The sequence below is a fragment of the Amblyomma americanum genome, chromosome 1, assembly GCF_052857255.1.
Source record: "Amblyomma americanum isolate KBUSLIRL-KWMA chromosome 1, ASM5285725v1, whole genome shotgun sequence".
Lineage (NCBI taxonomy): Eukaryota > Metazoa > Arthropoda > Arachnida > Ixodida > Ixodidae > Amblyomma > Amblyomma americanum.
The window spans coordinates 20,815,700-20,823,112 of NC_135497.1; the positions used below are offsets into that span (position 1 = coordinate 20,815,700).

General features: G+C 52.3%; 1 long non-coding RNA gene and 1 pseudogene across 1 annotated transcript in view; one reads left to right on the forward strand and one right to left on the reverse strand.

The window, feature by feature from the left end:
- Window positions 1-135, forward strand: part of LOC144113832 (uncharacterized) — a 38,453-nt pseudogene extending 38,318 nt beyond the window's left edge.
- Window positions 1-7,413, reverse strand: part of LOC144131161 (uncharacterized) — a 279,476-nt gene that overhangs the window by 214,048 nt on the left and 58,015 nt on the right. The window lies entirely within an intron of this gene.

Genomic DNA, 7,413 nt, shown 5'->3' on the forward strand with positions numbered 1-7,413 from the left:
TTGCCTTTTTTACCTTTCGGCATAATGTGGTGTGCTCCTCAGCATGCCATCCACGATGTCAAAGAGTGTCCACTTCGTGTAGACCTTTCCGGCCTCTCCTGCGGCGCCACTTTTCCGGCTCCCATCCGACGCTGACACAATTTTCAGCCAACGATCCTTCACGTTTTTAAATTTTGCGGCTGCTTAAGGCCCTACAGAAATGCCACTGTTTATCACCAAGAAAGTTTGAAAAATGAAAAGATGAGCAACTTGTTTGAGTGCTCAAGCGGCGCTGTACGAAGCGCGCAGCCCGATACGACATGCGAACCGCTCAGGCAAAATCACCATGCCCGTAGGAAACCGATATTCCACATAATTTGCTCCACAGCACACCGCTAGAGCACTCTAAACAAGTGTGCTCACCCCCGCACATTCCTGCCGACGTGAAAATTCAGCGCAAACTCAGATCAAGAATGAAAACAACTCACCAGTCAGATCGAATGTTGTGCCGATGATCGCCCACCGGTTCATTTTGGCGTCCTTATCTTTGTACTCCGGGTGAGTTTTGTCGTACAAAAAGGGGAACACGCTAACAGTCTCCAGAAATTGTTCCATCATGTTCTCCCGGCTGAAATTCATTTTGCCACGTGGATGTACACGAGAAGAAAGCACTAGCGCTGTTTGTCGCGGCTGGCTCGGAGCGCTCGGTCGTCGATCGTGGTTCTGCCGCCGCCGCTGGAAGTTAACTTCGGCAGTAGCCAAGAGGTGGCGCTAGGAGAAAGCCCGCACGTTTCTCATTGGTTCGCAGCACGCGGCAAGCCGCCGAAAATAGCTCCTCGACCCATCCTCTGCGCGGCAGACCAAACCGCCTCCGCGGCAGGTTTCGCGGCACGCGGCGCGCCGCCGGTGGCGTGCCGCGCGCGTCTCGCCGCCAGTGTGTCCGTACCTTAAGTCCTTCCGCGGTTCACCGCAAAGAATAAACGAATAAAAATTTAGCAAACTGGGCCTGGTGGTAGCACCAAGGCCAGACTGGCCGCACCTACGCTGCCTCGGCAGCGAGCTCGGCGTGATGGCACCTTAGCGACTGGCAGCGCCACCACGCGGTGGCTGCAGGAAGGCATCACCACAGCGGCCACGCAAACGCGCGCCCTCGGCACACTAGCAAGTATATTCTAGGCACTATAGCACGATTGAGGAGGCCGAAGAGGCTGCCATTGCCCTAGCGGCGGCAGAGGGCTACCGTGCTCAAATGTCCTTAATAATTCTAACAGACTCGCAAACAGCGGGCAGAAACTACATGAATGGCAAAATAGGGCGGAGGGCAGCGCTCCAAATCCTAAAGACAGCCAAATTACCGCCGAAAGAAAAACAATTGCAACACATAATAATGTGGGTACCGGGACACACAGGCATCGCGGGGAATCCCGAGGCGGATAGGAGAGCTCGAGAGCTTACAAACCGAGCCTCCAACCAAACCAGCCTCGAGCAGCCTGACGCGGAATCAGTGCCCTTAGGATATTCAGAAATTCTGAATTACTATAAGGGGGTCAGGATTAGATATCGCCCACCTCACAAAAATCTCCACCAGCAGGAAGCGGTCTATTGGAGATAGCTACAAACGGGAAATTTCCCGAATCTAAACATGCTAAGATCCACCCAGGGCTATATAGCAGCAAATGCCCGTGGTGCGAGGACAAAGCTAAGTTGATTTATACAATGTGGTGTGAAAAGAGAACAAATGCGGCTGCAACAAACAAAATCCCGAGTGCGGAGCAATGGGAGAGGATGCTTTCCAGTGAGGATTCGGTGGTCCAGTCAGGACTAGTCTGGAAAGCCTACCTGGCGTCAAGACTCAGTGGGGCCCTGGACTGGGGGCTCCAACCCTGCCACAAGAGCCACAGACCACATCAAAAGATGTAAAGAGTGGCTCGACACCGAGACCCACCAATATAATTCTATGAATAAAGTTACTACTACTACTACACAGCACACGGGCACCTTAGCATTTTGCGTCCATAAAGACGCAGCCGGGTCCGAAACCCGGGAACTCCGGATCAGTAGCCGTGCGCCCTAACCACTGAGCCACCGCGGCGGGTAGTCCGCTTTATTTTTTACGTCCGTTTCATTTTTTTTTTCTGCCATGAAGCCATTCCTTTTCTACGCTCAGCGCAGACGACAGAGTTTTGCAATAGAAAATCTTTTCAGTGATTTTCATGAAAAATGATTTTCATGAAAAATAAAATGAAAAATGGTTTTCGAGGAAAGGAAACGACGCAGTAACTGTCTCACACATATAGGAGGACACCCGAATCTACGCCATCCATAACGTGAGACAACGGCTTTCGCACGTGCTACATTCACACGAGCATAAGGAGCAAACTGACTTATGTTTCTGAGAGGAAGAAGTGAAAGGAAAGAGCACAGGCCTGGCTACGGGCCGAGCCACGCTTGCTGCCTTGTGCTGAAAGTGGGAGGGGTGAAGGATAGGAGAGCAAAGAGTGAAAGAAAAGACGCGCCGCGCTAATATGACCCGGGTCGATCCCGGAGGCAGTGCAATACCGGGCCGACCCGCGCCAGAGTGCTTCAAGCCAAGTACTCAGTCATATTAATAATAATAATAATTGGTTTTTTGGGGAAAGGAAATGGCGCAGTATCTGTCTCATATATGTCTCATATATCTGTCTCCCACTGCAGATATTGAATCAGGCATCAGGTATTAAGGAGCCCACAGCACGCGTCTCGTAGCCTTGTCCACGCACCAACACTGTATTGCACGTTTTTGATGCGCTACGCGTTTGGAAAGCTGGCTGAATTGGCTGTGAGGAAAGAAAAGGCGCAGTAACTGTCTCACTTCTCGGATGAGACCTGAACCGGTCTGTATGGGAAGGAATGTAGGAGGTAGTGAAAGATAATAAAATGAAAAATGCGCCGTTGTAGAGGACTTGAGATAAACTTCCACAGCCTCCTGCGCTGCAAGCTGGGAACTTCGTAAACCCGCTCAGGGCATATCATGTTCAGAAAGATGAGAGAGAAAACGATAAGTACAAGCGCTGTGGGGCGAGAGGGACCCTCAAATACATAATCTCTGAATGCGCTATCTCCCCAGGGGCTAAAGCAAATATAAATTGTAGAGAAACCTGAGAAGCCAGGCCTGCTGCGGAGCGAGGTGTCTGCTCCACAGCACCAAGCCATCCGCCTGGCGGAAGAAGCCGCGAGTAGTCAAGGCCTCTTTGCCTGCTTCTAATCGCAGAGGTCCCGCCCCCGTCACCCGGGCCTGTGTGCCAGGGACGGGGAGTAGGGGGCCTCCTTATTTGGAGGAAAATAAAGTTGGTATCATCCCCATCATCTGACATCCCACAGCACATGAGCCCTAGCTGCGTGCGACATTCATCGTATGCCATTCAAACCACAGATAATTTTTACATGACGGACGCAGTTAAAAGACAGGTTTGTGGAGAGAAATTTGGGCAAGCGCATGCAAATTCAGGACTTATGGATGCCCCTGACACTTCCAAAGCGGGCGCTGTCTCGTTTCCTTGGAGGCCTTCGTGGGGGCTGGAGTCCAGACTTGGTTAATTAGCTCTTAAGGGAAGAAACAGCGCAATGAAACACGGACACACGAAGAACGGACACACACGAGCACTCGTGTGTGTCCGTTCTTCGTGTGTCCGTGTTTCATTGCGCTGTTTCTTCCCTTAAATGCATTACCAACTAGCCCGGAACCTTGCTCTTCTAATTAGCTCTGCCGGTTTCGTCTCGGCAGTACGAATTTTGACTGCTTCGGCAGATACCCTGCCTGCGCTGTTGCTGCGGATAGCCGATTTGGCATCTGTTATAATCACCCCGCCACTCTGTAGAGTTAGGGCCAGCGCAATGGCTACCTCTTCAGCCGCTGTTGCGTCCCACTGTCGGGTGCTGTAGCACGAGACTCGGTCTCCGCCCTCCCTGGTTGCTAGTGCTACGAAACCCGTTCTGCCTTCGTTTTCCGCCGCGTACGTGTAAACCACTTCCTGTCTGTTGGCTAGTTCTTTTTTTTTCTGTAGAGCTTTCGCTCTGTCCTTTCCTCTACCCTAATGGTGTACCGAATGCATGCTCCCTGGTTCTGGTGGGCTTTTGATTTTGTTCCTGATGTCTTTTGGGGTATTAACGCTATAACGTTAAGGATCTTGTGTCGGAGGAAAGCCGGTGTCGTCTTCGTCGGCCGTGAGCGAAAAAAAATTAATGTGGATTACCTCAGCTAATCTAAGATATACAAAGCGAAAGATGTGGGCGTTCACTCTGTTTATTGCCGTTGGCGCTGACAATGTTCTAGACGGCGATGACTTTGAGGAAAGTGAGGGCGCATATCTGGCTACCTGGATATGCGGACGCCTCATTCGTGCTTTGATACATGCGGCGGTGGTGAGAGAGATGTGGCCTGAATGCATTGGTCCTGAGAGCGTTGTGGCTGACATGCGGCACTGCAGCATTAGCTAAACCGCAGCGTTCATTTGGTGATCAATCTCTCTCGATCAACCATTAACTGCATGCCACCTCCCATGGTGGCAGGGAGTTCGCGCTGCCTATCCAGTGTGTGGAACGCAATCAAAGCAGACTTTTGCAGTTCGAAACCAACGTCGCGTACATGAAAGCGAGATTGACGTCTCCAGTGGCCCACGGAGCCGGGTTTGCGCCTTTTCGTGAAAATGAACAGCCTTCGCAGTGTTGTCAACGCCAATTAACTCTATGCAAGCCGTCGGCCCACTTGTTTTGTTTGGTTTTTGAGGAAAGGAAATGGAATAGTAACCATCTCACATATCTCGGTGGACACCCGAACCGCTCCGTAATTTACGGGATAAAGGAGGGAGGGAAAGAAGAAAGAGATTGAAAGTTGGATTTTGAGGAAAGGCGCGGTGCTGCGCAGCGGCGGAACACCTGTGGCTGAGAGCTACTAGTGGCGCATGCGCACCAGTGACTAGGGAGCGAGAGAGAGAGAGAAATATCCGCGGCGAGGCGCGCGTTGTGACGTCATGTGCCTCCTAGAAGCACCGCCACGGCGAAATCGCAAGTTCGCGGCCAGTAAAGCTTTTGCTGTAAAACCTCACCCCTTGAGCCAAAAATCTATCCTCCTCTTCTTCACAAAGTGCGCCACTGCTTAAACAGATGGCGCGCTACGCCAGCGCCTCTTGCTCGTCTCGTTCGGGCGCAGTAGGACCGTGCCTAGCTTTTCTAGTATTTTTAGCCCCGAATGGCTCGGTAGGAGTCGTTGCGCTACTCTGGTAGCCTCAATGAGCTCGTCCAGTGTGTTTGAAATCCCCATGTTAAAAATTTTCTGGGTGGATGTATACGGGGAGGCCCAGGGCGGTTCTTACGCCTTTCGATGGGCTCCGGAAAAATTTCGGCCATCTGGAGATCTTTAACGTGCACTGACAACGCACAGCCCTCGGCCGCGGCGGCCGCATTTTGATGGAGGCGAAACGCAAAGGAAACAAAACTGAAAATTGCTTTTTGTGGAAAGGAAATGGCGCAGTATCTGTCTCATATATATCTCGGTGGGCACCTTTACCGCGCCGTAAGGAAAGTGATAAAGGAGGGACTGAGAGAAGAGAGAAATAGGTGCCCTAGTGGAGGGCTCCGGAATAATTTCGACCACCTGGGGATCTTCAACGCGCACCGGCAGCGCGCAGCATTTGGCCGCGGCGGGCGCGTTTGGATGTAGGCGAAACGCAAAGAAAAAAAATTGAAAATTGGTGTTTGGGAAAAGGGAATGGCGCAGTATCTGACACTTTGGCGGACACCTGATCCGCGCCTTAATGAAAGGGATAAAGGAGGGGCTGGAAGAAGAGATGCCATAGTGTACGGCTCCAGAAAAAATTGTCAGTGGTTTAGCCCGGCTATGCCAGAATATACGTAGCGGAAGCTAAGGCATACCATTGTTAGTCTTGGTTAATCTTGAATGCAAGTCCTGGTTAGTCTGGTTGTCTAGCTATGTTGTTGTCGCATTAAAGACGACACGACTGTGGTTGCGGCGCACGCGAGCCCTCCTTTTGTGGCCAAGTGGTTGAGCATCCGCCTCGCATGCGGGAGGTGCGGAGTTCGATCCCCAGTGCCGCCGGGTACCCACCGGTGACACAATGGGTACAAGCTTCCCCTGGTCTGGTGCTCGGCTTCTTTGGGGTGAAATGCTTGGGAAATGGGTCTTTGACCCCACCTTGAGAAATGGAAAATACCTTGTGCCCAGGCGCTCTTTGGCCGTAGATGCCCTTGCGCCATAAAAATTCATCATCATTATCATCAATCCTCCGACATCTTATCAGGCATGCGACACAGCTGGCGAAGCAAGCGCAGGCGAGCGCAGCGACGAGGAACGCGGTGTGACGTCACACCAAACGGCGGTGGCGGCGGCAGCGAGCGCGCGGTGTGACGTCATGCCAGATGGCGCGGCAAGCGCGCAAAGCACAGTAACGATCTCCCATACCTCGGTGGACACCCGAACCATGCCGTAAAGGGAGGGCTAAAGGAGGGAAGGAAAGAAGAAGGAGAAAACTGAAAATTGAAAGTTGCATTTTGAGGAAAGGCGCGGCGCTGCGCAGAGGCGGAACACCTGTGGCTCGGTGCTACTAGTGGCGCATGCGCAGTTGGGACTAGTGAGGGAGAGAGAGAAATGCGCCGTGTGTTGTCACTGCTTCTCGCGCATGCGCAGCACGGCTCTCCTGGAATCACGCGAAACTGTTCAACCGGCGGCCAGTAAAACTTTCACTTTAAAATTACTGATGACCTTGCTCTTGTAGGCCAGGATATACGTAGCGAAAGCGCAACGACTTCTGCATCGGAAAAGGGCATTCACTAGATGCGTCTTTATTCATGATTATACCTTGAGCCGTCGTGGCTGAGTGGCAGCGTCTCCGCCTCAATCGCCAAAGGTCCTGGTTCGATTCCGAGCCTCGGCACAGGGTTTTCTTTTCTTTATTCAGTGAGTGTGCGGGAGGTTTTAGTGGCTCCCATAGATGCCGCCACCGAATACGTTGGTTAGCGGTGAAGCGCAGGCTCTGTTAGGGCGCGTTTATACTCCGGCGTAGCGTGCGCTGCTCGGCAACGTCGCGTCAGCTAAAGCGAAACCTTCTCTACTCCAACTGTCCTTGACCACCGACGCGTTCGGCGGCTTCGGTTAACTCTGAACGCACTGGCGAAGACACGGAGCACGTCTCTGTTTCGGCCGAGTCTGCCAGCCGCTGCCGAAACAGCCAGACCGGTTCGGCTACGCGACGAGGCGCGTTTTGTGACGTCACGTGCCTCCTCGGAGCACCGCCGCGGCGAAATCGCAAGTTCGCGGCCAGTAAAGCGTTCGCTTTGAAATTCCTGCTGGAAGATATTCGTGAAGCAGCGTCCATGAATATCACAGGCATACTGTAACTTTATTAGAGCCCCTTTCAGAGCCCTTTTAACATGCACTAA